The sequence below is a fragment of the Zingiber officinale genome, chromosome 4A (genome assembly GCF_018446385.1).
Source record: "Zingiber officinale cultivar Zhangliang chromosome 4A, Zo_v1.1, whole genome shotgun sequence".
In the NCBI taxonomy this organism is placed as follows: domain Eukaryota; kingdom Viridiplantae; phylum Streptophyta; class Magnoliopsida; order Zingiberales; family Zingiberaceae; genus Zingiber; species Zingiber officinale.
In genome coordinates, this window is record NC_055992.1 from 44570262 (window position 1) to 44586237 (window position 15976).

At 35.2% G+C, this 15976-nt stretch overlaps 1 long non-coding RNA gene across 1 annotated transcript; it reads right to left on the minus strand.

The window, feature by feature from the left end:
• Nucleotides 1-316: 316 nt before the first annotated feature.
• LOC121969880 lies at nt 317-14216 on the minus strand. The gene is made up of 3 exons (XR_006108687.1): nt 14129-14216; nt 11373-11509; nt 317-843 (listed from the first exon to the last, which is right to left on the minus strand). It is a non-coding gene; the product is annotated as an uncharacterized LOC121969880 (long non-coding RNA).
• Nucleotides 14217-15976: the final 1760 nt, after the last annotated feature.

Below are 15976 nucleotides of genomic sequence, written 5' to 3' on the forward strand. Positions count from 1 at the left end.
TCTATATGCTTGAGAGCATCTAATGTTACCATATACAAAATATAGCATGTTTTCAAGACTAGTAATTATTTCAATAATATCACCTTTTAGTTTTAGGAGCATCTCACATCTATCTTTATTCTACTCCGAAACAACAATACTATTAGGAACTTTTGTTAAATTATGGATAAAATATACTTTCATTAAGCAATTACATTTTATAGTGATCCCTTTACAATCATACTACTTTATGGCACAATCACTAACATTGATAGAAAACCCCAAATTCTTATCAAATCCTAGCACGAATGCAAATTCAATACAAAGATTAGTGGAAAGATGTACTTGTGGGATCAACAGTCTCAAATATATAGTGAAAATAAATAAGAAAGGAACCATGTGCTAACATGAGGATATAGTGCTGGAAACCTTAAAAGAAGATTGAGAGTTTACTAAATAGACACAATTTTTGAAGTACACGAGTAGCAAAAGCCTGTACTGGAACTGACATCACCAGTGATCCTACTGATTTAACATTTACAAATCCACACGACCTCTAAAAACTGAATTCAGAATGATCACTACAGTAGGAATTCTAGCAGACAGATCTCTCACACAAATATCTATACAATGTTGCAGTGTGTTTACTTTTCCTTCAACTTCAATGATCAATGCAACCAACAAGATGAAAAGAAGTGAGCGCACGTCTATGAGCATCCCTGTGGGAATAAATGGCTTCATGTGTTATCTTGCTGGCCCCTTCAGACAATAAAACTGAGGTTGAAACAGGTCTGAAATTAATCTTTGCCTCTTTGGTTGATTGCCAGCGTGAAATATATGAGAACTATTGTCCCAAGGCTGGACCTGTTCATTGTTGCAAGAGACGGAATTTTGTTTAGGTTACAACGAGAATTGATCATTTAGTTATGAAGAGAAACCTTTAGAAAATACAAATAAAACAATTATAAGAACGTGATTATTAAGCATAAGTCAATGGAAAAATCATATGAATCTTGTAAGGGAGCACTAATAAAATTGCTCACAATATATAAGGACTTCACTCAAACTTATAGCATAGATGATACTGTGATTCTTCGACCTGTGGCTCCAGCCATTTACATTTGCATTCTCTTTTCTCGTGTTTGACTAGTTTGCAGATTATCTAGATGGATATTCAAAAATGCTTCTTACAAGGTAGTTTGATTGAGGATGTCTATATTCAGAAACCTTGATGGGTATGTGCATGATGAGAGGTTCCAAAACCAGGTGGACTTCATTACAGCCACGTTGTAATCATGCCATAATTATGCAGAAAACATATTGTGTGACAGCCATTCTCATTGTGTAAGCGAATAATATTTTATTTATTGTAGTGATATAGTAGAAAATTATGGAAGTGAATAAAAATTTTGAAGCACAATTTGTTATTGCAGATTTGAGACAACTTGTACTTTCGTAGGAGACATTATATAGCCTAGAATTCCTAACAGACTGTTCTTCTGAGGAAATATAAACAAGATTTATACAAGAAGAAAATATAGTATTTGGCTACAAACTATTGACATGTCAATTGTTCCTACAAACTATTTAGGAATCTTATGTACCTCCCTGCAACTAGACCAGATTTATGCTTTGTTATTGGAGTGATATTCCATTAGTTATCTCCAGTTTATGTAGTAGAAGAGAAATAAGTGCCATTAATGTCCCATTAGTTATCTCCAAAGTCATCCAGAATATGGTTGTCAAGACCCACTAATAGCAATAGGGACTACTTGAGTTGAAGTGATATTCCCACGAATTTGGCTATCTCACTAAGATTGCTGGTGAAGTTTTAAAAACTTAGATATAGAGAAATTGCCTAGAAATAGGTGGAGTCAAGAGAGAAAATGGATGAGCTTAGTTGAAATTGGGTCAAATTAGGTAGATTTGGAGAACTCGTGGATATAGTAAACTTTTCGTAGATCCTAGCTTGAATCATATCACATGCACCAGAACGGGGATCACTTGGATTCTAACTTAAATTTCTCAACCTCCTCTTGCTAAAATTGTCACAATAAGGATTGTCCAACCTTACACTATCGTTTAATAGCCACTAACTAGATCAAGCACCATAGCTCTAAGTGTCATCGGTCCAAGTGTCATAGGTCTGATTAAGGAAAATTATTGTTGATTGAGATTTTAAGTAATTTTAAATTTCAAGTCATGCTAGAGTTTCGGTCCGGTCCTTGACCAGAACAATATAATTTCCATATTGTATTATGTCGTATCAATATAGTTTCTAGTCTTAATATTGATCATATTGATAGACAAGAGACCACTATTTAAGTTTTCTTTAACCATCTAGTCTTAATATTGATGTCAATTTAGAAAGCCATAATCCAAAAACACAAAAAGAATGAACACCTAGTTACTAAGTTACATTCAAACAAACTAACAATTCAATGTCAAAACATGGAGAAGGAAAAAATAAACTTTGAAGCTAAAGAAAATTTTAGTCTCACATCTAGATTTCGAAAGCGTTTCATACATTTAAATAAAGATTTAACCATAAGATTAAGGTTATGTCTTGAAAAAGGTGGAATTAATGGACCTAAAGCACATGGTTAGGTAATGTCAAAAGGAGTTATATGCTATGCATATAAGCGGTGCAGTGCGCTGCATCACATGGATGCATGGTCGTGTGTGACAAATGCTTATGTGGTTCCCACATTTTGCCCATTAGCACATGTACTATACCATGTTGATGTGGCATAATGTGGCATTTCCTTGATGCACTTTGCAGACGGAGCACCAATCACTGAATTAACGCTTCAATAAGCAAATTTTGACCACTTTTGTTTCAGAGTGAAGTAGAAATTTTGACCACTTTGTTTCAGACTCAAGTGGATCATGGGACCTTCCTTAGTAGTGCAAGTTGTAGAAAAGCATACAATCACTTCTATCCAAGAGAAACTTTTTGGACCTTAGACAATTGAAGTGAATTGAACCTTAGGAAAAGTGACTACATGTTTTGAGATAATCAATAGCTACAAGTTGACGAGTCATTATTCCAACCAATGGCAACCATAATTCTAACAATCTAAGGTTTAATCTTTTGCTATAGAAGCTGGTCCTCTTGACAATCAAGGAGATGAAAGAAATCATCCTAATGGAGAGACTTAAGGAACATTAAGGATGCTCTAGTAAAGTTCATATCCAAGAATAGGCAAAGTAAAAAAAAAGTTCCTTATTAGTAAAATAAAAATTTTCAATATGGTTGATAAACGAAGTGTCATGTAACGATTCCACAAGTTGCAAAGGATTCTTGAATGACAAAAAGAGAATAAAATAAGATCGGATGAACCCTCTATAGTGACATCCATTATTGACAAACTTCCACCTTTGAAATATTTTAAAATATTTTTAAAAAACAAAAAGAATGAAATTTTTTAAAGAGGGGTAATACCCCACAAATCAAAGAGGAATATTAGAGGTTGAAAGTAAGACAAATCTAAGGTAGTTGTAATGGAGAGGAAAATGTGCTCAAAGCTCCTGATGAAAGCAAGAAGAGGATGGACCATCCTCTAAGGAAGGTCCAAATAATAAGAGAATGAGCATTTCTATCTTTTGTGCTAAAGAAAGTCAATTTAAGAGAGTGTCAATCCAAGAAAAAAGGAAAACCTTCAACTCTTCCAAAGAGAACTCACTGTAATAATCTTTGTGGCAGATATAGTCATAGATGCTTCATCTTGTTGAGGACTCTGGGTTACAATACATGTGTGCAAGGACTAAGAAATTAGAGTCAATAGAAGATGGCATTATCGACATCAGAAACTTGGAAAATAGTCCAAACAAGGAAGAGGCACAATGGAATTTGAGTTCTCAAAGGGAAAGATTCTAAATTGAATGATATCTTGTATGTTCACAATGGAAGGAGGAATTTGGTATCTAATAACTTGCTTAAGAAGCATTGTTTTAAACTTGTATTTGATGCAAGCAAGTCTGTACTCTACAAGGGTCGAATTTGTGGAAAGGACTTATGTGCAATGGGTATTAATGAAGTGAATTGTTCCACATACTTAATTGATGCTTTTGTTATATTCAGAAGCTTATTTAGGGTTTAGAGGGGTTAATTAGAGGTAAACTGTTATAAAGGTTTTACAACTGAACCAAGATGTTAAATGATGACCTAGTGGCTTTTAGGACCAATATGGGTTTAGTGTTAGATAATCTATTTAAGGATCAGGCCAGATGAGATTCCATTTAAATTCACTATGGGTTTAAATGGACTTGAATCTGATTTGTTTTGGAGTTATAGTTGAACTAATTTAAACTATGCTGCAAAAAGGCGGGTTCCGCCGCCCAGCGGCCCCCTACGCCTGCCCCATGGTATTGTAGGAGGAAGGTAAATCAGGGTGAATGCTGGGTTGGCAAGTTGATAGTTGTTCGAGGCTTTAAGCCAGCAGACGGAGATATTATCCCACATTGCAACTGGCGACACTCGAACCGTCGCTCCATGCTGCAAACATACCATCAACTTACCAACTGATCCAGCCCCTGGGGGCAAAACTTTATTTGAAACTAATTGGTTGAATTAAAACTAGTCCGGTGAATTGGTTGACTAAGCCCTATTTTGTATTCTCATGCATGCAAAACCTTGCCACCACCTCCATGTGCCCATGCCACGTCAAAAAACCACACGCTAGCCATTGCCTGTCACCATAATATTCCACCATTATCTGCTCAGCAGCATGTTGTTAGCAACAAGAATCAACTTCGCCTATAGCATCCCATTGCCGTGCATCCTGTCATTGTTCCTCTTCTTCCTCTCTTCCAGTAGTGGGAGTCTTCCCTTCCCTGCGGTATGAACCCCCTCCTTCCTCGCCTCTCCCTCTATATGTGTGTTACGATTTTAAAAAGATGATTTCTAAACTGTTCTCTATTTCCAGTAATCCCGGGTGAATGAGAATCATTTGTAGCTATATGGAAGTGTTTTCCATCACCTACAGCAACCTTTCTCTTGACAAATCACATCATGTTCAGGTAGGTTGCCCTCTTTTATTTTATTCAGCAAGTCAAGAAGAATTGTGGGGAAGGGTAATCATGTCTTAGTGTACCACAGTAGCAAACTTCATAAAGGATCCTGATATTATCTTCTTTGTTTTTTTTTGTTAAGGTAAATATATATAGATGTCTCCAAACGTACATCAAGAGTAAACAATCACAAGCATACAATCACAATCAAAAGCATGAATTCAGTGAAAATCCATGAATTGATAAACATGTATCTGAAGCTTGTGAAAGATCCTATCAACATTAGAATGAATCCCTCAAAACGACATCTATTACAGGTTTCCCACAAACCATAAATCATGCTCGAAACTGCAAGGTGTCTTGCCTTCATGGTGTGCTTGCCACTCTTATAATGCCGCCCAAAGATCTGGAACAGTTCTTCAATTGTTCGGATCTCATATCTGATGTCTACCCATCATTTTACCTTGCTCCATAGTGCTCAGGTGATGGGGCATTCGAAAAATATGTGCACGTTTGATTCCTCTTGTTGCCGGCACAAGACACAACTTTTGTACGACTCATATGGAAATTTGTCCGCCGTCCTCAACCTCTCATGTGCAAGCAACCACATAATGAAACAATGCTTGGGCATGATGCCAGACCTCCAAACCGCCAATGCCCATGGAACCTCCGACCCCCTTGGCTTGAAGAAGCCATATGCATTTGCCTTCCCATTTTTCTTGCTGCAAACCATTCCAATAGTGCCATGTTTGCTGCTCCTTGTCCACATAACCTCTGAACCATCTAATCTCAGATGTCCACAAGTCACTTAATCAAAGGAGAATTCGTAGCCTTTACCCTCCATTACCAGAAATAAGTCCCCTTGAGGTAATGGTGATGAACCCATCTTACCCAAGTGAGTCCATCTTCGATTGAATGTGCCAAAGTGTCCGACTCAGTAGAGCATTGTTCCATGCTTGGAGATCCCGGAGTCCATATCCCCCTTCTTGCTTGTAGAGACAGATCTTAGCCCATGATATCGGAAGGTGTTTAGAGGACCAAATGAGCATCCTGCAGATGGTGTAAATCTTCTCAATCACCCCACTTGGTATGGGAAGTATCAAGAGACGATAACATTCAACCCCCTTGAAGGACCGATTGAACCAATTCTAAGCGTCCTGCGTAGGACAATGTATGTTTCGGCCAACCACTGATCTTCCTTGTGATTGCATCAAGTAATGTCTCATAATTAGCAATCCGCAACTTCTCCATAGCGAGAGGGATACCCAAATACCGAAATGGAAAATTACCTTCTTGAAAACCAAATCTGGAGCAATTACGCCTTTGGCTGCCCTCTACACCTGCCATATACATATTTGATTTCAAAGGATTGGCCTTCAGCCCACTTTATCACCAAATTGCTTCACACAGTTCACTAAAACAGAGATTGAGGTTTTATCCGCCTTTGCAAACAATAATAGGTCATCAGCATATACAAGATGCGTAATCTAAGATTCTAAGTATCTTTACACATTGGGTAGAAATGAAATGATGGCAATGAGGAAGCTGCCTTAATCCTTCTTGATAACACCTCAAGACACAAACCAAGAAATAAGGAGGATAGCGGATCACCTTGCCTTAAGTCCCGTCTTCCACTAAAGAAGCTATGTATACCTGCATTCACGGAGACGGAATAGGAGACCATGGTGACACACTCCCGAATCCATCCTTAGAATTGTTGGGGAAATCCAAAACCAACAAGCGCCGACTTTCTGTCAAAAGCCTTCCGAAGGTCCACCTTAATCATACACCTTTGCGAAATTCTTTTGCGAGCATACTTTCTAAGCAATTCTTGTGCAAGGTTGATATTATCTCTTATAGAACTCCCCTGCACGAAAGTTGCTTGAGCCGGATCCGACAAACTGCCCATAATTGTAGCTAACTGCTCAACCAAGACCTTGGTTATTACCTTGTAGAAAACGTTGCAACAAGAGATTGGCCTACAGTCCTCTACCCCGGGTGCATGATCCATCTTGGGAACCAAGGCAATCAAGGAGTGATTCCATTCTTTAAGCAGGTTTCCGGATTGAAAGGACTCCTGAACCGCTGCAAGGAAATCCACTCCAATCATGTCCCATGTAGCAATGAAGAACTTGGCACCGTACCTATCCGGCCCTGGGACCCTAAAGCTTCCAATGTCCTTAGAGTAGCCCAGATCTCTTCCACCCCAATTAGCTTGATTAGGCCCTCTGCTTGACTCCCACGTCGTCTTGGCCCTGGAATTTGATTGCTGTCTATAAATCTGCACGGTACCGATTGCCCCATCAAGGTATGAAAAAACCCCCACAAACTCTTCGGCCACCTCCTCAAGGCTTGTTGTTTGTTCACCACTCTACTTGGTAAGTGTTACTATGACATTCCTTTTGTTGTTCCTCTTCACCACATTATGAAAAAAATCTATCAAGTTCTTAAGATAGACATTCTTCGCTCTTTATGGATAGAATTGCTTTTCCGCCTCTACAAGGAAAGTAGCTTGCCTCCTTATGTGCCCATAGTCCGTAGAGATAGCTTCCCCTGCGAGAATACCTTGTTGCATTTTTTTCCAAATCTGTTTTTGCCTGTCCCGCCTTTTTCGAAATGTGCTCAAAGTTCTTATTCAGCTCCTTCAACCAGCCCTTTAACTGAGTATGCTTCTTCTTGAGCACAAACTGCGCACTTCCTATAACCGGAGCTGCCCACGATTCTGCCACCACTCTTTGGAAATCCCCATGTAGTATCCACATGTTGAAAAACTTGAAGGGTCAATTGGGGGACTCGATCTCGGATTAAGGTATGCACAATATCATAAGCATGGTCCGAAAGACATCCGGGGACTGAACTCCACATAAGCATCATAATCTACCATTAACCAATGTGAGTTTACCAAAGCCCTATCCAATTTACTCGAAGTCATACCATTGGTTCAAGTTAACCGACATCCAATAGACCGTAGGTCCACAAGTCCACATGCTTGTACAAATTGTTGGAAATCTCGCATTTCATAGTTCGTGACGGGCACCCCTCCTTATTTGTCATTAATGGATAATATTGAGTTGAAATCCTCGATGAGTAGCCAAGGCTCCATAATACCTCCTCCAAAATCAGTACGCCCCTCCCACAAAGGTGTCTGAATGACAATAGAATGAAGATCTTAAATGAAAGACACCAAGAAGCTCTGTCTTGTTATCTTACAGCCTAACCATGGATTGAGGTGCATGAACTAGTCGGTTGCCATAAGAATGTCCACGCCCACCATCTGTATATCGCAAAGGAGCAAATATTATCTTGTTATCTCTTTTGCTTGTATTGTTCATATTACCCTTTTGGACAATAATTGTTTTTGTTGGATGAGCTTCATGTTAGATGGTTTCATATGTTGATACATGTGCTAGTTATTTGAGATGTACTAGCATGTTAATTATGTGTTGTTATTAACTGTTGTCATTATCCTTATATATATGTTGACTCATGTGTGGTGACTTTGGTTGATGGTGCAGTTTTATTCTTGTCATCTAGGCTATTGTAATGTAGTGTTTGTCATTACCCTTTTGGACTCTATTTGATGTATTTTACGTTAGGTTATTGTGATGCACATTGATAGACTATATTACATTAAGCTTACAGATAGACAGAAAATATGGCATCAGATGATTATCTTGTGGAAGTGGATACTTATAAGGGATGATTATATTGCAAATTACATTATAGTTGTTAATGTGAATGATAAATATCCATGAATACAATAGAAAATATTATTTCCAACACACTCCTTCCTGTGGTCTCTTGAAAGTGAGATGGTACTTAGGCTGTGAATCCAAAAATATTTTTCCACAAGGATGATCTCTACTAAACTAATAATACAAGCAAATCAAAGATCTTTCTCCTGCTGGAGAAATTTATGAAGATGATTATATTTTGAATTAAATTACAGTTGATGTGAATGATAAATATACATGAATACAATGGAAAGTATAGCCTCAACACACTCTTTTTATGGTATCTACAAAGTAAGATGGTACATATAAACCAGACCATGGTTCGGAACCAACAGCTCATGGAATGTCGACCTTAATTGTCCAAGACAATTCGGCAGTTATGGTTTGGTTCATGGTTTGCAATGGTTCAAGATTATTATTATTATCTTTTTAAAAAAAATAAAAACGAGCTTGCATTTATTTAAATTACCTACACATTCCCTTAGGATATAGGAGAATCAAAATCCATGTAGTTCGGTTATCGTTTTACCCTTTTTATCTTAGGAAGTGGAGTTATTATTCATTTCCATTTCTCATTCCCATAGTGTTAGTTCCTTAGATATCAAAGTCTTCTACTTCGTCATCTGTATGTTGCATTCCTTGTATTCTTTTTGCAGCTCTCATCCAATCATCAAGTAATGCTTGTGCTACCAAAAAGTCGGGAGACAAAGTAAATCGTTCATCCAATATATTACCTCCGAAACTAAACATCTCTTATATGACAACAATTGACATAGAACAAGCTAGAATTTCTTTTGCGATGACGGAGGATGGAAAATTTTTGATCCTTTGCAACTACCACCGAAGAATATTGAAATATGGTTGGCTTTTTGTTTCATTAAAATAAAAAAAAAATCATAAAGTCTCAAGTTCCTGTCTTGAAAAAAAAAAATGTGGAACCGCCACATCAGCGGCCCCCCTAGAGCCGGTCCCACGGATATGGAGGGAGGTAAATTCAGGTACACAGGTGGAAAGTGCATGGCGGAGACGTTAATCCCAGGCAGTGACACCCTGGGGATCGACCCCTGGACCTTTCAGCCACAGAACCATGTCTTGAAGTTGAGGATACTCGTGGACGTTCGTTCGTTCTCTTAATTAAAGTTATGATTTTGTAAGTTTTAAATTACTACTGCTATTGATATTTTGTGTTTCAAATATTTCTAATCCATTTTCTAAACTCTAATCTTTATAAATTTCATATAAATTATTTCTAATATTTTGTATAATATTAGCAGGATCATAACAAGACAAATCTTTAAATGGAATTAATGCATCATAATCCGAAATTAATATTTTGTGTAAAATATCTAATTAAATCTAGGATCTAAAGAAAATGCAACTAAATAAATATAAAAAATATAATAAAAATATATTTTCCATTTTTCTTTCATTACTAATACGCAAGGAGATAAAAATTCATTCGTAGTATATTCATTTAAAATTAAAACTATACTATAAAAATTCACCATAACTAAATAAGAAGTAAAATAATAAACACTAGAGAGTTGTTTGATTGCATCATTAAATATTTTTAAAATTTCACAAATACTACTACATATATTATATCGGTGTGAAAATAAATATACATTGGTATTATTAGTATTTTGTAAAAAAAAAATGAATATAATAATTCTCTATATTCAAATGAATATGGTAAAATTGATATGCTAAATTCCAACGTGTTGGTGCATCATGTGAAATTTTTTTGAACTTATTACATTAACTTTACAAAGTCTACTTCATTGTTTCACTATAGTAGAATGCGACCATAAATAAGAACTAATAATTTTAATTGGCTAATTTGATTTTTAAAATTTTTAATCCATCTTGAACACATAAATTTAAAATATAGCATATGCAACGAATATAAAAAAATAAACCACTAATAGAAGTTCATCAATACTTGCAATATTAGAACTAGTATTATCAAATCATATTGAAAATATTTCAGAAGTTAATCCATATTCTTCTAAAATTAAGCATATTAAGAGATGTTGTGAGCAATGTGTGCTTCATAAAAAAGAAACTCTATAGGCTGATAAATTTTTTTGAATTATTCATCAGTTATCCATATGATGGCAAGTCACACTCACATATGAATGAGTTTTCCAATGATCACTCCAAATATCATAACCTAAAAAATTATTCTTTAATTACTAAATTCTTCAATTAAATCTTTTTTTCCTTCCCTTACTAATTTTTTAATTGTACAAGTGTAGATTGAGGAACACGTTTAGCAAATGGGAATAGTGATTCTTGACAAAAAAATCTCCAAATGTGCATTTTGATCTAAAACTAAAAGAAACTTGTTCTACATAAACAAATACTAATGATTCTCTTAATTTATTATCATAATATTTAAATAAATTTGAATTAGTATCTCCACTAGTTGAGGAAAATTTAGACAATTGCTTTTGAGAACGATTTCAAATTTCATCGTGTGCTTCATTTTGACATGTCACTTCAATGACCCATTGTCGCCACTCGATTGGAGTTTGTAGGAGGCTTTGCAATACTTACATTTTACACACAATTCTCCAAACGAAGAGTGACTTTCTCAAAATATTTAGTAAAAATAGATAATTTTAAAAATGGAGTATCTTGAACCTTAGAAGTATCTATACTTCCTTGTGTCCTGAGTGTCAAAACTTGCTCTAGCTCATCATTGATAAATTGAATGTCGTCGAAATCCACATTTGGATTTATTTTCTTGTCCTTCCAAGACCAAGATGATGAAACTCCTTCTGTTAGAATTGGAGAATTGAAGTTGAAAACAATCGAGATTTCATAATTTAGAGAAGAGAGTAAATAATATGGCGTGGAAATAATGAAATGAACTGCCTATCTTTAGAATTTGGAGAATAATGAACACTAAATAGTAGTTAATCAAAAAATAATCTCAATCGTTTAAAAAAAACAATGGTTGGAATAGTCGATTCCAATGTTAAACTAAAAAAGTAAAAAAAAAAAACACATTGAACCGACGATCCAAACCATTGGTTCATGGTTATTTTGGGCTTGAACTGGCTCGGCTCCAACTGGGACGATTCCAATTTAGGCCAGTGTAATCGAGTCAATGGGTAACCGACCCGTTGAGCATAGGTTGTGAATCCAAAAATAGTTTCCACAATATCTACTAAACCGATAATACAAACAAATAAAAGATTTTTCTCATAGTGGAGAAGTGTATAAAGTTTAGTTTACCCCTAGATTATACATAGAACATATGACACTATTGTTGGAAGCAAGGTTTTAATTCTCGAGTCGTGTCACAGTTTTAATTTTTCGTAGGAATAATGTATTTTATGTTATACATATTGTGCTATGTCGAAAAAGTTTTGGTACTTATTTAGTTGAATTATTAATAATAACATAATTAATCTTACAAGTTATAATTTTAATAAATTTTGGTCACGAGTTCGAATTCTGGAAACAACCTCTTGCATAAAGCAGGATAAGGCTGCGTACAATGGATCCTTCCTCGGGACCCCACATGGCGGGAGCTTCGTGCACCGGGCTGTCTTTTTTTTTATATATAATTAATTATTTACATATTAATAATGCATAATGTATATTTGTCATTTTGTTAATATTTGTTAATTAATTTGATCATCTCGATCTTTAGAATTAAAAAGTTTGCAACCAATTTAAATTTAATTTTTAGCTTTAGTAAATTGTAACCTTTATTTTATAATGATTTACATTTATAACCTATTCAATTTTTGTAGGTAAAATATTGGAATAAAGCAATTAGAAAATGAGATTTTTCTCAAATTCTCTATAAACTAAAGCATGCTCTGTTTTCGAATTCTACAACATTGAAGCAATTTCAAATTTAAAGATGCAAAAGACATTCATTATTAGGAATGTAAATTTGTTTAAAATTAATGTATAATTTTTTATAAGTTGCATGCTTTGTTTTTGAATTTTGAAACATTAAAACAATGTTAAATTTAAAGATGTGAGACTTTCATTATTAAGAATGTATTTTTTTAATTAATGGATATGTTTTCTTAGTTTTTATAAGTGTATTCATAGGCATATAATAAAATTAATGTATTAAATATCACTTTATTTATTGTATTTTGTTTGATAAAAATTTTGGAATATAGATTATTTTGATAAAATTAATTCAAATTTGAAAAGGTTTCATACTTTCAAATTAAACTAACATTTTTTATTGAAAAAAATTAATTTGATATGATTCAATCCACACTATTACAATTATCTTGTATTTTCAATTATATTTCAATACAATGAAAGAAATAAGTAAAATAATAAATAAATTACCTTTTTAACTAAATTAAGAAATTTTCATTTAATCAAAATGTTATATTGAACCATAATTGTTTCTGGACTCTCAAACTAAAGTTGAGAGAAACACAAAACAATTGGAGGAGAACCTCGACACAATCTTTATCTAATCCTAATTTTCTTTTGCTTGCTCACACAATCTCTGCGTCTCTCTTGACATCATAGAAACTAAAGCTTGAAAAAAAAATATTCATTTGTTAGATATCAAAAATTACCCTAGTTAAATTTTTGCATTTTATTTTTTAAAAAAATTCTTAGATAACTAATAAAATTAATATTTTGAGCTTTAGGGTCAAGTGCAAGTCAATTTCGAGTTAGGTTGAGCTCATGGTAATTATGGGTTTAAACCAAACTCGATTTGTGTTTACTTTAGCTTGTTTACAATTCAACAAAGTTTAGTTTATGAATAGAATAGGCCCCTCTAATATTATTTAATTTGAATAATAGGTACTTTTAAAAATTGCAAATTATTTAATTTTCTTTTCTCTCCTAGCACTCACCTCTCCTCGCGACCTTCCTCCCCCTCACAACCTATCCTACCTATTGCCACACTTACCATTGCTCCCATTGCCAGCAATTGCATCTATCTCGCACCACTATGCAAGTTGCTGTGCACCCATTGCGTGTCATACTCGCCGCCCATTTTTACCAAGTACTTTCTCTCCCTCGGTACTCTTCTCTTGCTCTCTTTTTGTTTCCACTACAAGCCTCTCTTCCTCTCTATTTTCACGAGTCATTGCTCCGATGTTGATGTCGAAGCTTCTTCATGTCAATTGGCAAGGGGAACAATAAATTCCACGTCGACTGCCACAGCTTGGCACCTCAATCCATGGTTAGAAGTGTTTATCTTATTTACTAAATAAATGAATATTTGTAGATACAAAATCTTAGTCTACAATCTTCGAAATGAAAGCAATGACTTTAAGTAGATTGAATTGTAGAGTATGATAATTCTTTTCCCTGCCTTTGCTGAAAGTTGGAAAAAAGCTTTAATATTCTGATAAGATTCAAAATGGGATGAAACAACAAGCGGCTTCATTAGCACTTACATGGCTGCAAAGAATAGAAGAACCTTCCTTGGGTGGATGAAGCGTAAGCGATTTAATCTTTTGTTCCTTCCTTCTCCCAAATTTGGAAGAGGGTTATTAGGTGTTGCACAGCATGAAGAGTTTTGAATGGCACAAGGGAACGCCTCAAGTTCTCCACTAGAGAGGGTACATATACAAAAATAACAAAGTCAAATGCAAATAAATTTACTGAAGAAGAAAATCAAGTTTTATGAGAAAGAAACAACATGCATGGAAGCAGGCTACAACTGCTTAAATCTCAGAATTACTACGGCAAACATGGTAAAACTCAACTTTGTATCATTAATAACCACTGGTCAAACTACATGTAAGCTTAACAAATAGTTTTATGAGAAAGAAAGTAATCTTGACAAACAGTTTCCTTTTTGTCAGAATTTTTGTTTAATCCATAAAAGGCAACTGTTGAAGCAGCCACATAATTGTGGTTATCATACATGTCCAAAACTTAAATGATGACAACAGGAAAATAAAATATCCCATACCTTTAACAACTAGCAACGATTCATCAGCATCTAGCTCCTCATCAATACATCTCTCCACATCCATTGAACCCTTGCGAGAGAGAGACTTCTATGAATAGAAAAGACCCAAATCTCATACTTCGGCTAGAATAAGTTTCATAAATTAACCTGCAGAGGCTGCAAACACTAATATCAATTAATCCACTTACAGTCATCTTTGAACTTCCAGAGCAACCAACATCAGGTGGTTGCATGAGAGATTCGACATCCACAATTGCAATGCCCACTTTATCCATTGCTATGATCTAGTTCTGCATAGAAATGACGAAAAAGGATTCAGCAGGAAAGCACTATGATGCTGACAACAGTTAGGATTGTGAGTGAGAGAGAGAGAGAGAGAGAGAGAGAGAGAGGGATCAACTTTGAATAATCCCACAAGTTTGACAAGTCTTGCCGTTCTTATTAGTTGTCAATGTTATCCTTTAGACCTTGTTCTTATTGAAATGACCTAAAACTTTATCTCCTTATAGCTTTCAAAACATGTTGTACAGAACCTTTCTCCTAAAACTTATTTAAATAAATCCACTCCGATGTAGTGTACTCAAATATGTTCAACTAGAAAGTAGTTAAAACTATTTGGACATCAGAATCAACAGTGTGAATAAAAAAAAAACTTAAAGACTCGAATGTTCAACCAACCAAAATAAGGAATCTCATATATGATATATCTACCAGCAATTACATCATCGACTCAGAAAAGGAACCTCAACATCCCAACTACGAAGAAAAAACAATAATATAAACAAATAGAAGAAAGGACAAGACCCTCGAGTGTGCATTGCTTGGTGCGAGCTAGCTCATCCATCAAGACCCTTTATTTCCTCGTTACCTATATCATATGGATCTAGTGAGTCTAGCAAGTTCAAACATCTCACTGACCTTTAGTACCATGGACCTTCAAACTTTAATAAAATAATATCAAACTTTAACTTTCAACATCAAAATATTTAAGTGAGTTTATATCATTGAATGTAGTCCCTTTTTTCTTTTCCTCAACATCTGTTCACCAAACTTTTACCCTAGTACTAGGCTTGGTAGCATTCCTCGGTATCCTCTAAGCCCGGTTCCACAAGCTTTGGTAAGGTTTCAGGTATCCTCTAAGCCGGATCCTTACCATAGTACTAGGTTTGGTAGGGTTTCCCGGTATCCTCTAAGTCAGGTTCCACTTGCCTTGGGTAAGGATTCTAGCATCCTCTAAGTCGGATCCCACAACCCCTTTTTTCCTCTGATTTGATGAAGGATTATGGTATTCTCTAAGCCGAACTCCTTTACTCGTCACATTGCCACA